The sequence below is a fragment of the Meles meles genome, chromosome X (assembly GCF_922984935.1).
Source record: "Meles meles chromosome X, mMelMel3.1 paternal haplotype, whole genome shotgun sequence".
In the NCBI taxonomy this organism is placed as follows: domain Eukaryota; kingdom Metazoa; phylum Chordata; class Mammalia; order Carnivora; family Mustelidae; genus Meles; species Meles meles.
This window is the reverse complement of record NC_060087.1, coordinates 40424169-40447401: the sequence shown is the minus strand read 5'-3', so window position 1 is coordinate 40447401 and position 23233 is coordinate 40424169. Positions and strand designations below refer to the sequence as shown.

Here is a 23233-nt window from a genome sequence, read left to right as displayed (position 1 = left end):
TTCTCTTTCAACATTACTTTGGTTATTCAGGGTATTTCTGATTTCATACAAATTTTAGAATTGTATGTTCCATCTCTGCAAATAATACTGGCATTATTTTGATATGGATTGCAATAGATATCTAGATATTTTTGGGTAATATAGACAGTTTAAAAATATTTGTTCATCCAACTCATAAGCATGGAAAATCTATTTCTTTGCATCTCCTTCAAATTCTTTCATAAATGTTCTGTAGTTTTCCATGCACAGATTTTTACCTCTTTGGTTTATTTAATTCATAGATGTCTTATGGTTTTTGGTGCAGTTTCTTGATTTCTCTTTCTGCTGCTTCTTTATTGGTGTGTAGAAATGCAACAGATCTGCATTTCTGGTGTGTCACATTGATTGCTTTGTGGATACTGAACCACCCCTGCAGCCCAGGAATAAATCCCACTTGATTGTGGTGAATAATCCTTTAAGTGCAGTGTTTGATTCAATTAGCTAGTACCTTTTCGAGAATTTTTGCATCCATGTTCATCAAAGATATTGGTCTGTAATTATTTTTAGTGAAGTCTTTGTCTGGTTTTGGAATCAAGGTAAGGCTGGCCTCAGAGAATGAGTTTGGAAGTTTTTCTGCCATTTCTATTTTTTGGAACAGCTTCAGAAAAATAGTTATTAGTTCTTCCTTAAATGTTTGGTGGAATTCCCCTGGGAAGCCATCTGGCCCTGGACTCTTATTTGTTGGGAAATTGTTGATTACTGCTTCAATTTCTTTGCTGGTTATGGGTCTGTTCAAATTTTCTATTTCTTCCTGTTTCAGTTTTGGTGGTTCATATGTTTCTAGGAATTTATCCATTTCTTCCAGTTGCACAATTTGTTGGCATATAATTGCTCATGATATTCCTTTACCATTTTTGTATTTTTGTAGTGTTGGTTGTGATCTCTTTTTCATTCACGGTTTTATTTATTTGGGTACTTTCTCTTTTGTTTTTTATAAGTCTGGTTAGAGGTTTATCAATTTTGTTAATTCTTTCAAAGAAACAGCTCCTAGTTTCATTGATCTGTTCTACTGTTTTTTGACCTTTATATTTATTTCTGTTCTAATCTTAATTATTTCCCTTCTTCTACTAGTTTTAGGCTTTGTTTGCTGTTCTTTTTCTACCTCTTTTGGGTGTAAGTTTAGGTTGTATATTTGAGACTTTTCTTGCTACTCGAGGAAGGTCTGTATCCCTTTATACTTCCCTCTTATTAACACCTTTGCTGTATCCCAAAGGTTTTGGACTGTCATGTTTTCATTTTTATTTTTAAATCTCTTCTTTAATTTTCCCAGTTAATCCATTCATTCTTTAATAGGATGTTCTTTAACCTCCGTGTATTTGTGGTCTTTCAAATTTTTTTTCTTGTGGTTGACTTCAAGTTTTATAGCATTGTGGTCTGAAAATATGCATGGTATGATCTCAGTCTTTTCATACTGGGTGAGGCCTGATTTGTGATCCAGTATGTGATCTTTTCTAGAGAATGTTTCATGTGAACTCAAAAAGAATGTGTATTCTGTTGCTTTAGGATGAAATGTTTTGAATATACCTGTTAAGACCCTCTTGTCAAGTCCAAAACCATTATTTCCTTATTGATCTTCTGCTTAGATGATCTGTCTATTACTGTGAGTGGGGTATTAAAGTCTCCTACTATTATTGTATTATTATCAATGAGTTTCTTTATGTTTGTTATTAATTGATTTATGTATTTGGGTGTTCCCAAGTTAAGGGCATAAATATTTATAATTGTTAGATCTTCTTGTTGGATAGACCATTTTATTATGATACAGTGCCCGTCTTCATTTCTAATTACAGTCTTTAGTTTAAAATCTAGCTTGTCTGATACAAGTACGACTACTCCAGCTTCCTTTTGATGTCCATTAGCATGATATATGGTTCTCCACCTCATCAATTCCAATCTTCAGATGTCTTTAGGTCTAAAATGAGTCTCTTGTATGCAGCATATTGATGGGTGTTTTTTTTTTTTTTTGATCCATTCTGATATCCTATGTCTTTTGATTGGAACATTTAACCCATTTACATTCAGAGTAATTATTGATAGATATAAATTTAGTGCCCTTGTATTACCTCTAAAGTCACTGTTCTTATATATTGTCTCTGTTCCTTTCTAGCTTTTTCTTTTTCAGTCTCTGTTTCCTGCTCAAAGGACCCCCTTTAATATTTCTTGTAGAGCTGGGTTAGTGTTCACAAACTCCTTTAGTTTTTCCTTGTGTTGGAAACTCTTTATCTCTTCTTCTATTCTGAATGACAGCCCTGCCGGATATAGTATTCTTGGTTACATATCTTTCTCATTCAATGTGTTGAATATCAATATGTCACTCCCTTCTGGCCTGCCAGGTTTCCATGGACAGGTCTGCTGCTAACCTTATGTTTCTCTTTGTAAGTTAACAACCTTTTGTCCTTAGCTGCTTTTAGAATTATCTCTTTATCTTTATATTTTGCAAATTTCACTATGATATGTCCTGATGGTGACCTGTTTTTATTGATTTTCATGGGAATTCTCTGTGCCTCTTGGATTTGAATGCCTGTTTCTTTCCCCAGATTAGGGAAATTCTCAACTATAATTGTTCAAATAAACCTTCTACCCCTTTTTCTCACTCTTTTTTTTTTCTGGGACTCCTAAGATATGGATATTATTTTGCCTTGTAGAATCACTGGGTCTCTTAAGCCTATATTCATGATCTAATAGTTTTCTTTCCCTCTTCTTTTCACATTCATTATTTTCCATAATTTTATCTTCTATAACACCTATTTGTTCCTCTGCTTCTCCCATCCTCATTGTGATTACATCGAGTCAATTTTACATCTCAGTTATAACATTTTTTATTTTGGCCCAACTAGATTTAGGTCGTTCATCTCTTCAGCCAGGGTTTCTCTGGTGTCTCCTATACTTCTTTAAAGCCTAGTATTCTTGTGACTGTTGTTCTAAATTTTTGTTCAGATATATTGCTTACAACTGTTGAACAAATGCCTTGCTGTGATTTCTTGAGCTTTCCTTAGGGAAGAATTCCTTCATCTTGTCATTATGTTTAAGTTTCTGTCTTTTATATGTTATGAAAGCTTGTTATGTTTCCTGCTCTTGAGAATAATACTATATTAAGAAGGGATCATTCACTGTCCAGAGCATGGTCCTTCAGGAAGTGTTTCTGATGTATGCTGTGTGCACTCTGCTGGTGTGTATTGGTTGTTCTTTCCCACAGGTCAGTCCTCTGCAGAGTTCCTGCTTGCTTGTGGTGGGGAGTGTTTGGACCTCTAACTAGGTGTGCTTTGATTTGCTTGTTAAGACAAGCCTGATTTTTAAAAAAATCCTGATCCAAGAAAAGAGAAAGGGAAAAGGAACAAACAAACAACCAAAGAAAAAACTATAAGCCTTAGTGAAATAAGTTAATCAGAGAAAGACAATTATTATATGATCTCCCTGATATGAGGAAGTTGAGAGGCAACGTGGGGGGGGTTGGGGGGTAGGAAAGGAATAAATGAAACAAGATGGGATCAGGAGGGAGACAAACCATAAGAGACTCTTAATCTCACAAAACAAACTGAAGGTTGCCAGGGGGAGGGGGATAGGGAGAGGGTGGTTGGGTTATGGATACTGGGGAGGGTATGTGCTATGGTGAGTGCTGTAAAGTGTAAACCTGGCGATTCACAGACCTGTACCCCTGGGGCTAATAATACATTATATGTTAATTTAAAAAAACTATAAACCTGATTCCAAAGGAAAAGAAAGAATGAGAAAAGAAAAGGAAAAAATAAAAAAGAAAGAAACTGACAAATGAACAAAAAACTGCAAGCCTGATTCCAAAGAAAAAAGAAAAAAATAAATATACATATAACATTGATTGATTGATTGATTGATTAAATAAATAAATAAATAGAAGGTTTGGTCCTTATTCCACTAGAGCTGAAGCTGATGCTTTGGAGCACTCTGTGATCAGTAGACTTGGTACATGTGGGGGCTTGTGTTAGTCTTCTGAGGGAGAGGCCTGCTGTGCCAGCTCACAGTCAGACTCGCCCTGGTGAAGATGCCCCTGCTGGGCACAGAGGGTTGGGGTTTGGTTTAAGTGACTCTAGCTTCCACTCGAGGTTCTGTATTTCTCCTTGATGTCCCACCATGCTGGAGGGAATGGTAGTAAAGGATGGCATCACCCCACCCTCTTGTCCCCAAGGAAAGGAACCCATGGCTGCTGCTGTTCAGGAGGCCCTCACAGAAAAGCAATCTCCTCTCCTGTATCCCAGGGTTTTGCCAGATCTCTGCCCTCAATCTGTCTGTGTCCAGCTGTGGCCATGTCCTGTGCCACAGTTCCCCTGTGTTTTATCTCTGGCCGATGGCTGGGATTCAATACTCCAAATCTTAAAGGACCCAGCAAGGCACAGAACCCCATGCCCCCACTCCTTCCTTGGAGGAGAGCACTGCAGGGTTGTGTCCAGCATCATTCTATCCCAGAAAAGTAGTTGCACATCTGCATAGGTGCCTGGAATCTCTGCTGAAGCACAGCAAAAAGCTTCGACCAGGTTACGAGCCCTCTGTGCACACCTCTGTCCCTTGCTATTGAATGGCTGGTTTTTTTTTTAGATTTTTATTTATTTATTTGACAGAGAGAGATCACAAGTAGACAGAGAGGCAGGTAGAGAGAGAGAGAGGAAGCAGGCTCGCTGCTGAGCAGAGAGCCTGATGCGGGACTCGATCCCAGGACCCCGAGATCATGACCTGAGCCGAAGGCAGCGGCTTAACCCACTGAGCCACCCAGGCGCCCCTTGAATGGCTGTTTAATGGTGCCTTGTGGGTCCTTTATTCTTGAACAGACAAAATACCCTCTTCCAAATGTACTCCAGGAAGGGGAACAATCCAGGGGATCCCCACACCATGGCATCTTGCTTGAACCGTTTTTGCTGCTCTCTCTCTGGCTTTCTTTCTCTCTCCCTGACTTTGCTCCACAAAAAGTGATCCCTCCCCTTTGCAGCATGGCAGCTTTTCTCTCCCCAAATTCATGGCTCCAAACCTCCCATCTGCCACATTCTCTCCCTCCAACTGTGCAGATTGTTTTCTTAAACCTCAGATCAATTTCCTAGTTGTTCAAAATGATTTGATGTTGATCTGGTTACATTTGAGGGACAAGACAATTTCATGGTCCTCCTACAACTCCACCATCTTAACTCTTCCCCAAAAGTTAACAACTTTCAAGTATACAATACAGTTTTGTTAACTGTAGTCACCATGCTTGCAGTACATTGCCAGAACTTACCCCTCTTATAACTAGAAGTTTGTACCCTTTGATCAACATCTCTTCATTTCCCCCATTCTGTCTCCTCACAGTTCCTGGCAAACACTCTTTGACTCTCTGGTTCTCTGAGTTTGGCTTTGTTAGATTCCACATGTAAGTGAGATCTTACAGTATTTGTCCTCTGTCTGACTTACTTCACTTACCATAATGCCCTCACAGTTCACTCATGCTGTTGAAAATGATGGGATTTTTTATGGCATAATAATATTCCATTAAATATATATTTTTGTATGTGTAATATGCTTACTTTTTATCCATTCATCCATCAATGGACACTTAGGTTATTTTCATATCTTGGCTATTGTGAATAATGCTGCAATGAACATAGGAGTGCAGATACTTCTCTGAGATACTGATTTAATTTTCTTTGGATATATACTCAGAAAGGGAATTTCTGTGTTATTTGGTAGTTCTATGATTATTATTTTTTTTAGGAAACTCCATACTGTTTTACTCAATGGCTGTACAGATTTACATTTCCACAAACAGTGTAGAAGGCTTCCCTGTTTTCCACACCCTTGTCAATGTTCATTATATCATGTTGTTTTTATATAGTCATCCTAACAGGTATAAAGTGATATCTCATTGTGACTTTGATTTGCATTTCCCTGTTGATTAGTAATGTTGAACAACCTTTCATATATCTTTTGGGTATTTGTATGACTACTTTGGAAAAATGTCTACTTAGGTCCTTTGTCCACTTTTAAATTGAATTATCTGTTATTGTTTGTTTTTATTCTTGACTTTTATGAATTCCTTATACATTTTGGATATGAGCTCCTTTCAGGTATATAGTTTCCAAATATTTTCTCCTATTCTGTTGGCCGCCTTTTCACTGTTGATTATTTCTTTTTGTGTGCAGAAGTTTTTTAGTTTGGTATCTTCCCACTGGTTTGTTTTTGTTTTTGTTGCTTGTGCTTTTGATGTAATGCCTGAAGATCTTTGTCAAAACCAATGTCAAGGGGCCTTTTCCATATGTTTTCTGACTGAGTTTTATAGTTTCAGGTCTTATGTTTAAAGCTTCAATCCATTTCAGGTGGATTTTATGTTTGGTGTAAAATAAAGATACAATCTCATTCTTTTGTGTGTAGATATCTTGTTTTCCCAACACCATTTATTGAATAGACTGTTCCTTCCTCATCGTGTAGTTAGTACCCTTGTCAAAGATTCATTGACTGTATATGTACTGGTTTATTTCTGGGCTCTTTCCATTCTATTGGTCTATGTGCCTGTTTTTATACCAGCATACTGTTTTGATTACTCTAGCTTTGTAATATAGTTTGAAATAAGAAAGTGTGATGCCTCTAGCTTGGTTCTTTTATCTCAAGACTGATTTGGCTATTTGAGGTCTTTTGTGATTCCATATGAATTTTAAGATAATTTTTCTATTTCTGTGGAAAATGCCACTGGAATTTTGATAGAGATTGCATTGAATCTGTAGATCAGTTTGGGTATTATGGATATTTTAACAATATTAATTTTTCCAATCATTGTTCATGAGACATTTTTCCATTTGTGTCTTCTATTTCTTTCATTGAAGTCTTATAGATTTCAGTACAAAGATCTTTCACTTCTTTGATTAAATTTATTTCTAAGTATTTTATTCTTTTCAATGCAATTTTAAATGGGATTGCTTTTTTAATCTCTTTTCAAATAACTTATTGTTAGTGTATAGAAACACAACTGATTTTTGTATGTAATTTTGTATCTTGCAACTTTACTAAACTCTTTTATTAGTTCTAACATTTTTTGGTATGGTTTTTAGTGTTTTCTATATATAAGATCATGTCATCTACTAACAGAGACAGTTTAACTTCTTCATTTCAGGTTTTGATGCCTTTTATTTCTTTTTCTTGCATAATTGCTCTGGCTAAGACTTCTGGTACTATGTTGAATAGACGTGGTGAAAGTGAGAAACCTTGTCTTATTTCTGATTTTAGAGGGAAAGCTTTCAGTTTTTTATTATTGAGTATAATGGTAACTGTGGGCTTGTCATACATGGCCTTTATTTGGTTGAAGCTACTTGCTCTGGTAATGAGGATTAATTCAAATTTAGAGGTCCAGGGGCACCTGGGTGGCTCAGTGGGTTAAAGCTTCTGCCTTTAGCTCAGGTCATGATCCCAGGGTCCTGGGATGGAGCCCCACATCAGGCTCTCTGCTCATCAGGGAGCCTGCTACCTCCTTTCTCTCTCTCTGCCTGCCTCTCTGCCTACTTGTGATCTCTATCTGTCAAATAAATAAATAAAATCTTTAAAAAAATTTAGAGGTCCAGTGTCCCCAGTTTCATCAGGTCTTCCCATACATACCCATTCCAATTTTCAGGATCTCATTCCCTTTCAATCAATGTCCTCATTTTAATGGTAGACACCCTGGGAGGTTGTGAATTCATGTTGTAATTTTGCAACTCACAGAGAAAGCTAGCAGGCTGGAGACCCAGGGAGGTTGCAGTTGGAGTTCAAAGGCAGTCTGATGGTAGAATTCCTTGTTGCTCAGGAGAGTCTTGGTTCTTATGGTTTTTTTTAAAAGAATTTATTTATTTATATGTCAGAGAGAGAGAGAGAGAGAGAGTGAGCACAGGCAGACAGAGTGGCAGGCAGAGACAGAGAGAGAAGCAGGCTCCCCGCCGAGCACGGAGCCCGATGCGGGACTCGATCCCAGGACGCTGGGATCATGACCTGAGCCGAAGGCAGCCGTTTAACCAACTGAGCCACCCAGGTGTCCCAGGAGAGTCTTTGTTCTAATAAGGTCTTCAAATGATTGGATGAGGTCCACCCACCTATGGAGAGTAATCTGTTACTCAAAGTCCATCAATTTAAATGTTAAGATCATTCAAAAAACACTTTTTTTTAATTTTTTTTATTTTTTTTTATTTTTATTTATTTATTTATTTTTTTTCAGCGTAACAGTATTCATTCTTTTTGCACAACACCCAGTGCTCCATGCAAAACGTGCCCTCCCCATCACCCACCACCTGTTCCCCCAACCTCCCACCCCTGACCCTTCAAAACCCTCAGGTTGTTTTTCAGAGTCCATAGTCTCTTATGGTTCGCCTCCCCTCCCCAATGTCCATAGCCCCCTCCCCCTCTCCCAATCCCACCTCCCCCCAGCAACCCCCAGTTTGTTTTGTGAGATTAAGAGTCATTTATGGTTTGTCTCCCTCCCAATCCCATCTTGTTTCATTTATTCTTCTCCTATCCCCCTACCCCCCCATGTTGCTTCTCCATGTCCTCATATCAGGGAGATCATATGATAGTTGTCTTTCTCCGATTGACTTATTTCACTAAGCATGATACGCTCTAGTTCCATCCACGTCGTCGCAAATGGCAAGATTTCATTTCTTTTGATGGCTGCATAGTATTCCATTGTGTATATATACCACATCTTCTTGATCCATTCATCTGTTGATGGACATCTAGGTTCTTTCCATAGTCTGGCTATTGTAGACATTGCTGCTATAAACATTCGGGTACACGTGCCCCTTCGGATCACTATGTTTGTATCTTTAGGGTAAATACCCAGTAGTGCAGTTGCTGAGTCATAGGGTAGTTCTATTTTCAACATTTTGAGGAACCTCCATGCTGTTTTCCAGAGTGGTTGCACCAGCTTGCATTCCCACCAACAGTGGAGGAGGGTTCCCCTTTCTCCACATCCTCGCCAGCATCTGTCATTTCCTGACTTGTTAATTTTAGCCATTCTGACTGGTGTGAGGTGATATCTCATTGTGGTTTTGATTTGTATTTCCCTGATGCCGAGTGATACTATATGTGGAAAACCCAAAAGACTCCACTCCAAAACTGCTAGAACTTGTACAGGAATTCAGTAAAGTGTCAGGATATAAAATCAATGCACAGAAATCAGTTGCATTTCTGTACACCAACAACAAGACTGAAGAAAGAGAAATTAAGGAGTCAATCCCATTTACAATTGTACCCAAAACTATAAGATACCTAGGAATAAACCTAACCAAAGAGACGAAGAATCTATACACAGAAAATTATAAAGTACTCATGAAAGAAATTGAGGAAGACACAAAAAAATGGAAAAATGTTCCATGCTCCTGTATTGGAAGAATAAATATTGTGAAAATGTCTATGCTACCTAAAGCAATCTACACATTTAATGCAATCCCTATCAAAATACCATCCATTTTTTTCAAAGAAATGGAACAAATAATCCTAAAATTTATATGGAACCAGAAAAGACCTCGAATAGCCAAAGGAATATTGAAGAACAAAGTCAAAGTTGGTGGCATCACAATTCCGGACTTCAAGCTCTATTACAAAGCTGTCATCATCAAGACAGCATGGTACTGGCACAAAAACAGACACATAGACCAGTGGAACAGAATAGAGAGCCCAGAAATCGACCCTCAACTCTATGGTCAACTCATCTTTGACAAAGCAGGAAAGAATGTCCAATGGAAAAAAGACAGCCTCTTCAATAAATGGTGCTGGGAAAATTGGACAGCCACATGCAGAAAAATGAAATTGGACCACTTCCTTACACCACACACGAAAATAGACTCCAAATGGATGAAGGACCTCAATGTGAGAAAGGAATCCATCAAAATCCTTGAGGAAAATGCAGGCAGCAACCTCTTCGACCTCAGCCGCAGCAACATCTTCCTAGGAACAACGGCAAAGGCAAGGGAAGCAAGGGCGAAAATGAACTATTGGGATTTCATCAAGATCAAAAGCTTTTGCACAGCAAAGGAAACAGTTAACAAAACCAAAAGACAGCTGACAGAATGGGAGAAGATATTTGCAAACGACATATCAGATAAAGGGCTAGTATCCAAAATCTATAAGGAACTTAGCAAACTCAACACCCAAAGAACAAACAATCCAATCAAGAAATGGGCAGAGGACATGAACAGACATTTCTGCAAAGAAGACATCCAGATGGCCAACAGACACATGAAAAAGTGCTCCACGTCACTCAAAAAACACTTTTACAGAAACATGCAGATTAACATTTGACTAAATATCTGGGGATGATGGCTCAGCCATTAGTTATATGGCTGAACAATTAGCTAATCATATAGTTAGCCATATAACTAACCATCACATTGCCTTTTTTAGTTTGCAATAGACTTGAGTTATTTTTTATTTATCTGTGTTCTCTTTTAGTTCTCTGAGCATCTTTAGATCAATTATTTTGAATTCTTTATGGGGCAATTCCTGGATCTCCATTTCTTTGTGATCAGTTACTGGAAGTTTACTATGATCCTATGGTGGTGTCATGTTTTCCTAATTCTTCGTGATCCTTATAGTTTTACACAGATATTTACACATTTGGAGAAGCAGTCACGTTCTCCAGATTTTATGGATTGACTTCATTAAGGGGAGACTTTAACATGTGGGTGAAGCATGCAGAAGTATTCTGTGACTCTGGCTCTGATGGTATAGGGCACCAAGTGTAGGATCATGTGGCAGCATCAGATCTGGGGGAATGTGGTAGCTTATCAGCTCAGACCACTGACAACAACATGGTCCTTGGCAAACCCTGCAGGGAATCCACAGAGGTTTCAAGAGTTGTTGGGGTCTTCAGCAACAGCTCCAGGTCCAGTAGCTAGGGACTGGGGCAAGCAGTGGTAGTAGAGTTGGTGGTATGCACATATTTGGCTGCAGGTGCCTGTAAGTGTCAGGGTCCAGTGGCAAACACATGTGTTGTGAGGGGTGCCAGGGGAGGCAGCAAGGCATAGGGCCAACTAGAGATACACTGATCCTGCAAAGGCATTGGTTGTTCTCCCATTGCTGCAGATCTCCCTCTGAGTGTGCTCACAGCAGTGGAGGCTGGTCATGATGTCAGCCCAGCAGCATGGAGATATACCACTGAAGGGTCTAGACTTGAGCACACATATAGCAATGTGGGTCAGCCACAAGAGTCTAGGCTGGTGCCTTGCTCTTAAGCAGCTGCAGAAATTTGAACTGCCTACTAGTGTAGTTCCTGCACTCTGGCAGGTTCAGGAGATGGGTGGGATGGAGTGAGGTGGGACTCAGGAAGCTGGCAGCAGGGAATGCAAATACTAGTGAGGCAAAAGCCAGTGTAATCTGCAGGGTGTTCTGTGGCAGCAGAATTGTGTCTTCTATTTTCTGGAAAAGATTGTGTATAATTGGTGTTAACTCTTTGAAGTTTTTATTCAAATTCCAGTTGGTTAACATACAGTGTAATATTTCCTTCAGGTGTACAATATAGTGATTCAACACTTCCATACAACACCCAGTGCTCATCACAAGTGCACTCCTTAATCCCCATTCCCCCGTGCACCTTCTCCCTGGTATTAATTCTTTAAATGTTTGGTAGAATTCTTCAGTGAGAACATTTGAGCCAAGATACTTCTCTGGGGCGGAGGGGTTAAAATTAAAAATTCAATTTTTTAGAATTATTACAGGACCGTTCAGATGATCTATTTTGTATTGGTTGAGTTTAGATAATTTGTGGCTTTTGAGAAATTGGTCCATTTCATCTAAATTTTTGAATTTATGTGCATAAAGTTGTAATACAGGCATACCTTGTTTTATCGTGTTTCAAATTTTATTGTGCTTCACAGATACTGTGTTCTTACAAATTGAAGGCTTGTGGCAATCCTGTGTTGAGCAAGTTTATTGGCAGCATTTGCTCAGTTCATGTTTCTGTGTCACATTTTGATAATTCTTACAATATTTCAAACTTTTTCATTATTATTATACTTGCTATGGTGATCTATGATCAATGATCTGTGATGTTACTGTTGTAATTGTTCTGGGATGCCATGAATCACACACGTATAATATGACAAATTTAATAAATAAATGTGTGTGTTCTGACTGCTCCACCAACCAGCCATTCCCCATATCTTTCTCTCTCCTCAGGCATCCCTATTCTTTGAAACACAATGATAATGAAATCAAGCCAGTTAATAACACTATAATGGCTTCTAGATGTTCAAGTGAAAGGGTGAGTTACATGTCTCCTTCAAATGGAAAGTTAGAAATAATTCAGCTTAGTGAGGAAGGCATGTTGAAACCTGAGGTAAACCAAAAGCTGATCTCTTGTGCCAAATAGCCAAGTTGTGAATGCAAAGGAAATGTTCTTGAAGGAAATTAAAAGTGCTCCTCCAGTGAACACACAAATGATAAGAAAGTGAAACAGGCTTCCTGCTGATCTGGAGAAAGTATTAGTGATTTGGATAGAAGATCAAATTAGCCATGACATTCTGTCAAGCCAACACCTAATTCAGAGCAAGGCCTTAGCTCTCTTCAATTCCATGAAAGCTAAGAGAGGTGAGGAAGCTGCAGAAGAAGAGTTTGAAGCTAGCAGAGGTTGGTTCATGAGATTTAAGGAAAGAAGCCATCTCCATAATATAAAATACAAGGTGAAGCAGCAGGTGCTGATGTAGAAGCTACAGTAAGGAGTACAGAATATCTATCTAAGATAGTGAAAGTGGCTACACTAAACAACAGGTTTTCAATGTCAATGAAATAGCCTTACATTGGAAGAAGGTGTCATCTAGGACTATCAAAGTTACAGAAGAGGAATCAATGCTTGGCTTCAGAGCTTCAAAGGGCAGGCTGACTCTCTTATTAGGAGCTAATGGCAGTTGGTGACTTTAAGTTGAAGCCAGTGTTCATTAATCATTCCAAAAATCTTATGGCCCTTAAGAATGATGCTAAATCTACTGTGCATGTGTTCTATAAATGGAACAACAAAGCCTGGATGACAGCACATCTGTTTACAGCATGGTTTCCTGAATATTTTAAGCTCACTTTAGGGACCTACTCAGAAAAAAAGATTCCTTTTTTTTTCTTTTTTTTGTTTTAAGTTTTTTTTTTTTTCCCTTTACAGGCCGGGGGAAGTTCTACGCCTTGTTTTTCTTCCCCCCCCCTTCACACATCATGGAATAGTTAGTTCATCATCAATATTTACCTCTTCTCGAGGGGGGGAGTCACCATTTCAACCTGTACCCTAAAGTGAGCTGATTACCTACCAAAGAACTCCGACCACCCATGAAATCAGCCTGAGATCAGAATTATACAAGTCTGGATCTCTACAGGAGCAGAAGACGCCAGTGGCAGGTAAAGCAGACTGGGAGCATCGGACTGATATCGGAAGATAAACAAAAGGGGGAGGGAGCCACCAGAGGTGACTGGTTGGAAAGTAATATCCCAACACGAGAGTGCTCTGCGTCTGGGGACCAGCATTAACTTGGAGTCTGGTTGAAAGCACTCAAAAAACAAAGCAAAGGATCGCGGGGGGGTAATAGTGGGAACCTGGGCTGTTAGGGTCAGGGACCTAAGTCCCTGGACCCAGGACAGCCTCCCCTGGCGCTGAGCCAGAGAGAGTGCGGTGGAGAAATCGGCTCTCCGTCCCTGAGCCGCCAGTGTGCATGAACGCCAGCGCGCCCGGGAATGAGTGGGGTCTGTCTCCCGTGAGGGGCTGGGAGCCTGGCCAAACGGCAATCCTGAAACGCGCGCGTTCCACACCCTCCCTTGAGATAGGTGCTCATAGGCGCTAGCCTGGAGCTCTGGCATCCGGAAAAACCAGACATTCCCAGCCTGGGACAGCGGGAAAATCTCAGTGTGCGATCTCTGCTCAGAACCTCTCTGGCGGTCTGGAGCTGCCTAGACAGCCGCCGCTGCCCTGGTTTTGGGTACAACGAGGAGCTCCTGCATCCCCAGGGACAGTGACTCAGAACCGACTCTGCCAGCAGCTTTTGCAAAACATTCTGAGGCTTCTCTCTGAGAGGGAGGTCGGGGTGCAGTTTGCTCTCCTCTAAACCTCCAAAAACCATCAAAAGCTGTCAAGGCGAGAGAAAGCAGATGAAAGAACATAAAAACTCCCGGAGAACAAAAGGCTGAAAAAAACAGTTTCCTCAGAGCTCACCCCCTTGAGGGGAGTGGGAGGACCTAACTCAGGGAACATCATTGTCTGAAAACCCATGTGGCAGGCCCCTCCCCCAGAAAACCAACCAGGAAGGAAGAAAAAAAAAAAAAAAGACTACAAGAGAACAACCACCACTACTTCATAAATACAACTTTTATTTTTAACTCTTTACCAATATTCTGGTTCTTTTTTTTATACATACAGATAATTTTTTAACCTATTTACCACCACACTGAGATGTCCAGTACATCAAATTCTTTAATAACCTTCTAACCTGAAATTTTGATACATACACCCGTGTTTTTCTTTTGCTTTTCTATTTTTTAATTCTTTTTTAATTTTAACTTAGTTTAGTCTAGTTTATTCTTTTTTAATTTTTATTTTCTACTATACATATAGAGTTAAACTTCAAGGTAATCCCCTTTCCCCAATCAATGCTTCCCCTATAGGCAAACCAGTTTCTAATCCCCCTGTAACTTAGGAAAGTTGAGTCCCTTAACAAAAACATCAAGATATCTTCAGGAAGAATCAAAATAAACTTCCTCACCCACACTGAGAATTTATAACCACTCTCCCAATTTTTCCTTCTGTTTGTCCTGATAATATATAAATCTTATACTTGGGGTTCTTTCTGATGAGGTTCTTCCCTTTTTTTTGCTTATATATACATATTTTTTTCTCTTGTCATATACTTTTATCACTCTTTTTGTTTGTCTGTTTTTGTTTGTATACTTCACAAATCTTACCTTGTGGCCCATTTGGGCTGAGCCTTCTCTTTTATCTTCCCTTTTTTTCCTATCTCTCTCTCTCTCCCTTTTTTTCCCCTTTTTTCTTTCCCCTTTTTTTCTTTCTTCTTCTCTATTTCTTTTTCTTTTCTTTTTTCTCTCATTTGGGTGGTGAATCCTGATTGCACAGAAGCGTTCCAGGGTGCACATTGACAGCACCACAATTGATAAGTCCAGCTGCATCTGTTCAGTCATCTCTTACCAAAATGACTAGGAGGAGGAATACCCAACAGAAGAAAAATACAGAGGATGGGCCTTCTGCAACAGAGCTAATGGCTATCGACATAGACAATATGTCAGAAAAGGAATTCAGACTAACAATTATCCAGGCAATACCTAGGTTGGAGAAAGCCATGGATGACCAAACAGAATTGATTAGGGCAGAACTGAAAGCCACCAGGGATGATGTTCACAATGTTAGGGCAGAACTGAAAGCCACCAGGGATGATGTTCAAAATGCTCTCAATGAGTTCCAATCTAATCTAAATTCTCTAAAAGCTAGGGTAACTGAGACAGAAAATAGAATTAGTGATCTGGAGGACAAACAGATAGAGAGAAAGGATCAGGAGGAAGCCTGGAACAAACAGCTCAGAAGCCATGAAAACAGAATCAGGGAAATAAACGATGCCATGAAACGTTCCAACGTCAGAATTATTGGAATCTCTGGAGGGGAGGAAAAAGAAAGAAGTCTAGAAGATATAGTGGAAGAAGTTGTCTATGAAAATTTTCCCAATCTCACGAATGGAAACAACGTTCATGCACTAGAGGCAGAAAGATCTCCTCCCAAGATTTTAGATTCTCGAAAGTCCTCATGACACCTTATAGTTAGAATGAGGAATTATGTTTCAAGAAAGACCCTCTTAAAAGTAGCGAGGACAAAGAAGCTCCTTACATACAGAGGAAAACCCATTAGAGTAACATCAGACCTTTCCACAGAGACCTGGCAAGCCAGGAAGGGCTGGCAAAATATATTCAGAGTACTAAATGAGAAGAACATGCAACCAAGAATACTCTATCCAGCAAGACTGACATTTAAAATGGATGGAGAGATAGTTTCCAAGACCGTCAAGGCTTAAAAGACTATGCAACCACCAAGCTGACACTGCAGGAAATATTAAGGGGGGGGGTCCTATAAAAGAGAAAAAATCCTAAGAATATCATTGAACAGAAATATAGAAACAATCTACAGACAGAAAGACTTCAAAGGCAACACGATGTCAATAAAAACCTATCTCTCAATAATCACTCTCAATGTGAATGGCCTAAATGCGCCCATAAAACGACACAGGGTTGCAGATTGGATAAAACGACAGGACCCATCCATATGTTGTCTACAAGAGACCCATTTTGAACCTAAGGATACACCCAGACTGAAAGTGAAGGGATGGAGAAACACCTTTCATGCCAATGGGCCTCAAAAGAAGGTCAGGGTAGCGATTCTCATATCAGATAAATTAGATTTTAAACTAAAGACTGTAGTCAGAGATACAGAAGGACACTACATAATTCTTAAAGGGACTATCCGCCAAGATGATCTAACAATTGTGAATATCTATGCCCCCAATATGGGAGCACCCAATTACATAAGAAAACTATTAATCAAGATAAAGAGTCATATTGATATGAATACAATAATAGTAGGAGATCTTAATATGCCTCTCTCAGAAATAGACAGATCATCGAAGCAGAAAATTAATAAAGAAATAAGAGCATTGAATGAAACATTGGGCCAGATGGACCTCATAGACATATACAGAACATTCCACCCTAAAACAAAAGAATACTCATTCTTCTCAAGTGCACATGGAACCTTCTCCAGAATAGACCACATCTTGGGTCACAAAGCAGGACTCAACCAATACCAAAAGACTGACATTATTCCCTGCATATTCTCCGATCACAATGCTTTGAAACTGGAACTCAATCACAAGGAAAAGTTCAGAAGGAACTCAAACACCTGGAAGCTAAAGACCACCTTGCTTAAGAATGCTTGGATCAACCAGGAGATCAAAGATGAACTTAAGCAATTCATGGAAACCAATGAGAATGAAGACACTTCGGTCCAAAACCTATGGGATACAGCAAAGGCGGTTCTAAGGGGAAATACATAGCCATCCAAGCCTCCCTCAAAAACATTGAAAAATCCAGAATACACCAGCTGTCTCTACACCTTAAAGAACTGGAGAATCAACAACAAATCAAACCAACTCCACATGCAAGAAGGGAAATAATCAAGATTAGAGCAGAGATCAATGAGGTAGAAACAAGAGATACAATAGAACGTATCAATGAAACTAGAAGCTGGTTTTTTGAAAGAATCAATAAGATCGATAAACCATTGGCCACACTAATCCAAAAGAAAAGAGAGAAAGCCCAAATTAATAAAAGTATGTATGAAAAGGGAGAGATCACAACTAACACCAAGGAAATAGAAACAATCATCAGAAATTATTACCAACAGTTATATGCCAATAAGCTAAGCAACCTAGATGAAATGGATGCATTCCTGGAAAGCTACAAACTCCCAAAATTGAACCAGGAAGAAATTGACAACCTGAATAGACCGATATCTAGTAACGAGATTGAAGCAGTGATCAAAAACCTCCCAAAAAACAAGAGCCCAAGACCTGACGGATTCCCTGGGGAATTCTACCAAACTTTCAAAGAAGAAATAACACCAATTCTCCTGAAGCTGTTCCAAAAAATTGAAGCAGAAGGAAAACTTCCAGACTCTTTTTATGAAGCCAGCATTACCCTGATCCCCAAACCAGGCAAAGACCCTACCAAAAAGGAGAATTTCAGACCAATATCACTGATGAATATGGATGCAAAGATTCTCAACAAGATACTAGCAAACAGGATCCAGCAGCACATTAAAAAGATTATCCACCATGACCAGGTGGGATTCATCCCTGGGTTGCAAGGTTGGTTCAACATTCGCAAATCAATCAGTGTGATAGAACACATCAATAAGAGAAGAGAGAAGAACCACATGGTCCTCTCAATTGATGCAGAAAAAGCATTTGACAAAATCCAGCATCTGTTCCTGATGAAAACGCTTCAAAGTATAGGGATAGAGGGAACATTCCTGAACTTCATAAAATCTATCTATGAAAGACCCACAGCAAATATCATCCTCAATGGGAAAAAGCTTGCAGCCTTTCTGTTGAGATCAGGAACACGACAAGGATGCCCACTCTCACCACTCTTGTTCAACATAGTATTAGAAGTTCTAGCAACAGCAATCAGACAACAAAGAGAAATAAAATGTATCCAAATTGGCAAGGAAGAAGTCAAACTCTCTCTCTTCGCAGATGACATGATTCTTTATATGGAAAACCCCAAAGACTCCACCCCCAAACTACTAGAACTCATACAGCAATTCAGTAACGTGGCAGGATACAAAGTCGATGTACAGAAATCAGTGGCTTTCTTATACACTAACAATGAAAATACAGAAATGGAAATTAGAGAATCGATTCCATTTACTATAGCACCAAGAACCATAAGATACCTGGGAATAAACCTAACCAAAGAGGTAAAGGACCTATACTCGATGAACTACAGAACACTCATGAAAGAAATTGAAGAAGACACAAAAAGATGGAAGACTGTTCCATGCTCTTGGATTGGAAGAATAAACATTGTTAAAATGTCTCTACTGCCTAGAGCAATCTATACTTTTAATGCCATCCCGATCAAAATTCCACCAGTATTTTTCAAAGAGCTGGAGCAAATAATCCTAAAATTTGTATGGAGCCAGAAGAGACCCCGAATTGCTAAGGAAATGTTGAAAAACAAAAACAAAACTGGCAGCATCACGTTACCCGATTTCAAGCTTTTCTACAAAGCTGTGATCACCAAGACAGCATGGTACTGGCATAAAAACAGACACATAGACCAGTGGAACAGAGTGGAGAGCCCAGATATGGACCCTCAACTCTATGGTCAAATAATCTTCGACAAAACAGGAAAAAATATCCAATGGAAAAAAGACAGTCTCTTCAATAAATGGTGCTGGGAAAACTGGACAGCGATATGTAGAAGAATGAAACTCGACCATTCTCTTACACCGTTCACAAAGATAAACTCGAAATGGATAAAAGACCTCAACGTGAGACAGGAATCTATCAGAATCCTAGAGGAGAACATAGGCAGTAACCTCTTCGATATCAGCCACAGCAACTTCTTTCAAGATATGTCTCCAAAGGCCAAGGAAACAAAAGCAAAAATGAACTTTTGGGACTTTATCAAGATCAAAAGCTTCTGCACAGCAAAGGAAACAGTCAACAAAACAAAAAGGCAACCCACGGAATGGGAGAAGATATTTGCAAATGACAGTACAGACAAAAGGTTGATATCCAGGATCTATAAAGAACTTCTCAAACTCAACACACACAAAACAGATAATCATATCAAAAAATGGGCAGAAGATATGAACAGCCACTTCTCCAACGAAGACATATAAATGGCTATCAGACACATGAAAAAATGTTCATCATCACTAGCCATCAGGGAGATTCAAATTAAAACCACATTGAGATACCACCTGACACCAGTTAGAATGGCCAAAATTAGCAAGACAGGAAACAACGCGTGTTGGAGAGGATGTGGAGAAAGGGGAACCCTCTTACACTGTTGGTGGGAATGCAAGTTAGTGCAGCCACTTTGGAGAACAGTGTGGAGATTCCTCAAGAAATTAAGAATAGAGCTTCCCTATGACCCTGCAATTGCACTGCTGGGTATTTACCCCAAAGATACAGATGTAGTGAAAAGAAGGGCCATCTGTACCCCAATGTTTATTGCAGCAATGTCTACGGTCGCCAAACTGTGGAAAGAACCAAGATGCCCTTCAACGGACACATGGATAAGGAAGATGTGGTCCATATACACAATGGAGTATTATGCCTTCATCAGAAAGGATGAATACCCAACTTTTGTAGCAACATGGACAGGACTGGAAGAAATTATGCTGAGCGAAATAAGTCAAGCAGAGAGAGTCAAGTATCATATGGTCTCACTTATTTGTGGAGCATAACACATAATATGGAGGACATGGGGAGATGGAGAGGAGAGGGAGTTGAGGGAAACTGGAAGGGGAGATGAACCATGAGAGACTATAGACTCTGAAAAAAGATTCCTTTAAAAATATTATTGTTTATTGACAATGCACCTGGTTACCCAAGAGCTCTGATGGAGATATACAATAAGATTAATGTTGCTTTCATGAATGCTAACACAAAATCCATTCTGCAGGCCATGAATCAAAGAGTAATTTTGACTTTCAAACCTTATTATTTAAGAAATACATTGCATAAGGCTATAGCTGCCATGAATAGTGATTCCTCTGGGCAAAGTATATTGAAAAACTTCTGGAAAGGATTCACCATTCTAGATGTCATTAAGATCATTTGTGATTCATGGGGAGTGGTCAAAATATCAACAAGAACACGAGTTTGGAAGATGTTGATTCCAGACCTCATGGATGAGTTGAAGGGGCTCAAGACCTCAGCAGAGCAAGTAACTGCAGATGTGGTGAAAACAGCAAGAGAACCAGAATTAAAAGTGGAGCCTAAAGATGTGACTGAAATGTTGCAATGCCATGGATGACATTTAATGGATGAGGAATTGCTTCTGATGGATGAACAAAGGAAGTGGTTTCTTGAGATAGAAACTACTCCTAGTGAAGATGCTGTGACACTTGTTAAACTGATAACAAAGGATTTAGAATACCATGTAAACTTAGTGTCAGGGTTTGAGAAGATTGACTCCAATTTTGAAAGGAGTTCTACTAATGGGTGAAATACTATCAAACACCATTGCACACCTCAGAGAAATAATTTGTGAAAGGAAGAGTCAATTGATGTGGCAATCTTTATTATTGTCTTATTTTAAGAAATTGCCACAGCCATCTCAACCTTCAGCAACCACCACTCTGATGAGTCAGCAACCATCAACATTGAGGCAAGACCCTCCACCAAGCAAAAAAGATCATGACTCACTGAAAACTCAGGTGTTGGCATTTTTAGCAGTAAAGTATTTCTAAGTTAAGGTATGTACATTTTTTTAAAGACATAATGCTATTTTTAAAAGATCTTATTTATTTATTTGTCAGAGAGAGAGAGCGAGCAAGCACAAGCAGAGGGAGGTGCAGGCAGAAGGAGGAGTAGGCTCCCTGCTGAGCAAGGAGCCTGATGCTGGACTCTATCCCAGGACCGTGGGATCATGACCAGAGCTGAAGGCAGATGCTTAACTGACTGAGCCACCCAGGAGTCTCCAGACATAATGCTATTACCCACTTAGTAGACTATAGCATAGTGTAAACATGACTTTTATATACACTGGAAAACCAAAAATTTATTTGATTTGCTTTATTGTCATATTTGCCTTAATGTGGTAGTCTGGAATCCACAGTATCTCTGAGGTGTGCCTGTATTACCTTATTATCCTTATTAATGGCTGCTAGTGATATCCAGTTTTATTCCTGTTTTTGGTAATTGGGTCTTCTCTCTTTATATTTGTAACTCCTGCTAGAGATTTGCCAACCTTATTGATCTTTCAAATAAACAGCTTTTTGTTCATTGATTTTTTGCTCTTTTGTTTTGTTTTCAATTTCATTGAGTTCTGCTATCTGCATTACTATTTTCTTCCTTCTACTTATTTTGCTTTACTTTGCTCTTCTTTTTTCTAGTTTTTTGAGGTAGGAACTTTCATTATCAATTTGAGACCTTACCTCCTTTCTAAGGTAAGCACCTATAAGTTTCCCTTTCAACACTGCTTTAGTTGCATTGTACATATTTTGATATGTTGTATTTTCATTTAATTCTATGTATTTTTAAATTTCCCTTGAGATTTCCTTGTTTACCCATGGAGTATTAGAAAGTGTTCTGTTTAATATTCAAGTGTTTAGAGATCTTCTTGTTATCTTTTGGTTATGGCTTTTTAGTGTGATTCCATTAAGGTCAAAGAACATACACTACATGATTACAATTTTAAAAAATTTAAGGTTTGTTTGGTGTCTCAGAATGTGGTTTATCTTAATAAGTATTTTATAGGCACTTGAAATGAATGTGTGTTCAACTGTTGTGGGGTGGAATATTCTATGAATTGGATCCTATTGGTTGGTCATAGTACTGAATTCTATATTGTTTATTTTCATTTAGCTGTTTTATCAGTTGTTAAGAAACAGGTTTTGATGTCTCTAGCTACAATTGCAGATTTTTGTACTTACCCATTCAGTGCTACCAATGTTTATCTTATATGTTGTAGTGAATAGTCATTGTTTATTTCTAGTATTGATTATTTTTTTCTTTAATTTCTGCACAGTCTCATCAGAAGTCTATAAATTTTGTCTTTTTAAAGGACCATCTTTTGGTTTTCTTGATCTCTGTATTTTTTCTATTTCATTATTTTTCTTTTCTCCTTTTGTAAAATTTATTTTTTTCATCTTACTTAGATCAAGTTTCAGGCTTCTATTTTAATATATGAGTTTACAAGTCTACATTTTACTCCACATGTTGTTTCACTTTGTTTATTGTTTGTTTTTGTGTTGTTCAGGGTTTTGGGTAACAGCTTTGTTGAGATCTAAGTCATATAACATATTATACACATATTCTAAAGTGTACAAGTCAATGATTTTTATTATAGTCACAGACATGTGTAACCATCACTACAGTCAACTTTAGAACATGTTTATGATCTCAAAAAGAAATTCTATACTCTTTAACTATCTCCTCTATCTCTATAGCCTCCAGCCCTAGGCAACCACTAATCTGCTTTCTGTCTCATTAGATATGCCTGTTTGGGAGGTTTCATATAAATGAAGTATATATGGTCATTTATGACTGCTTTCTTTTATTTAGCATGTTTTCAAGGTTCATCGATGGTGTAGCATGTATCAGTACATTTTTATGGTCTAATAATATTCTATTGTATAGGTATACTACATTATGTTTATCTATTATTCATCTATGTGTGTTGTTTCTATTTTTTGACTCTTACAAACAATGCTACTATGAATATTCATATATGTTTTGTGAGGAAATATATTTTCATTTCTCTTGAGTACATACCTAGGAATAAAATTGCCAAGTAAAATAGCAACTTTGTGTTAACTTTTTTTTTAATTTATTTATTTTTTCAGCCTAACAGTATTCATTGTTTTTGCACAACACCCAGTGCTCCATGCAAAACGTGCCCTCCCTATTACCCACCACCTGTTCCCCCAACCTCCCACCCCTGCCCCTTCAAAACCCTCATGTTGTTT

General features: G+C 38.7%; 1 pseudogene; it reads left to right on the top strand.

Moving 5' to 3' along the window:
- Positions 1-12229: 12229 nt before the first annotated feature.
- LOC123934611 lies at positions 12230-21013 on the top strand (annotated as a pseudogene).
- The last annotated feature ends 2220 nt before the right edge of the window (positions 21014-23233 follow it).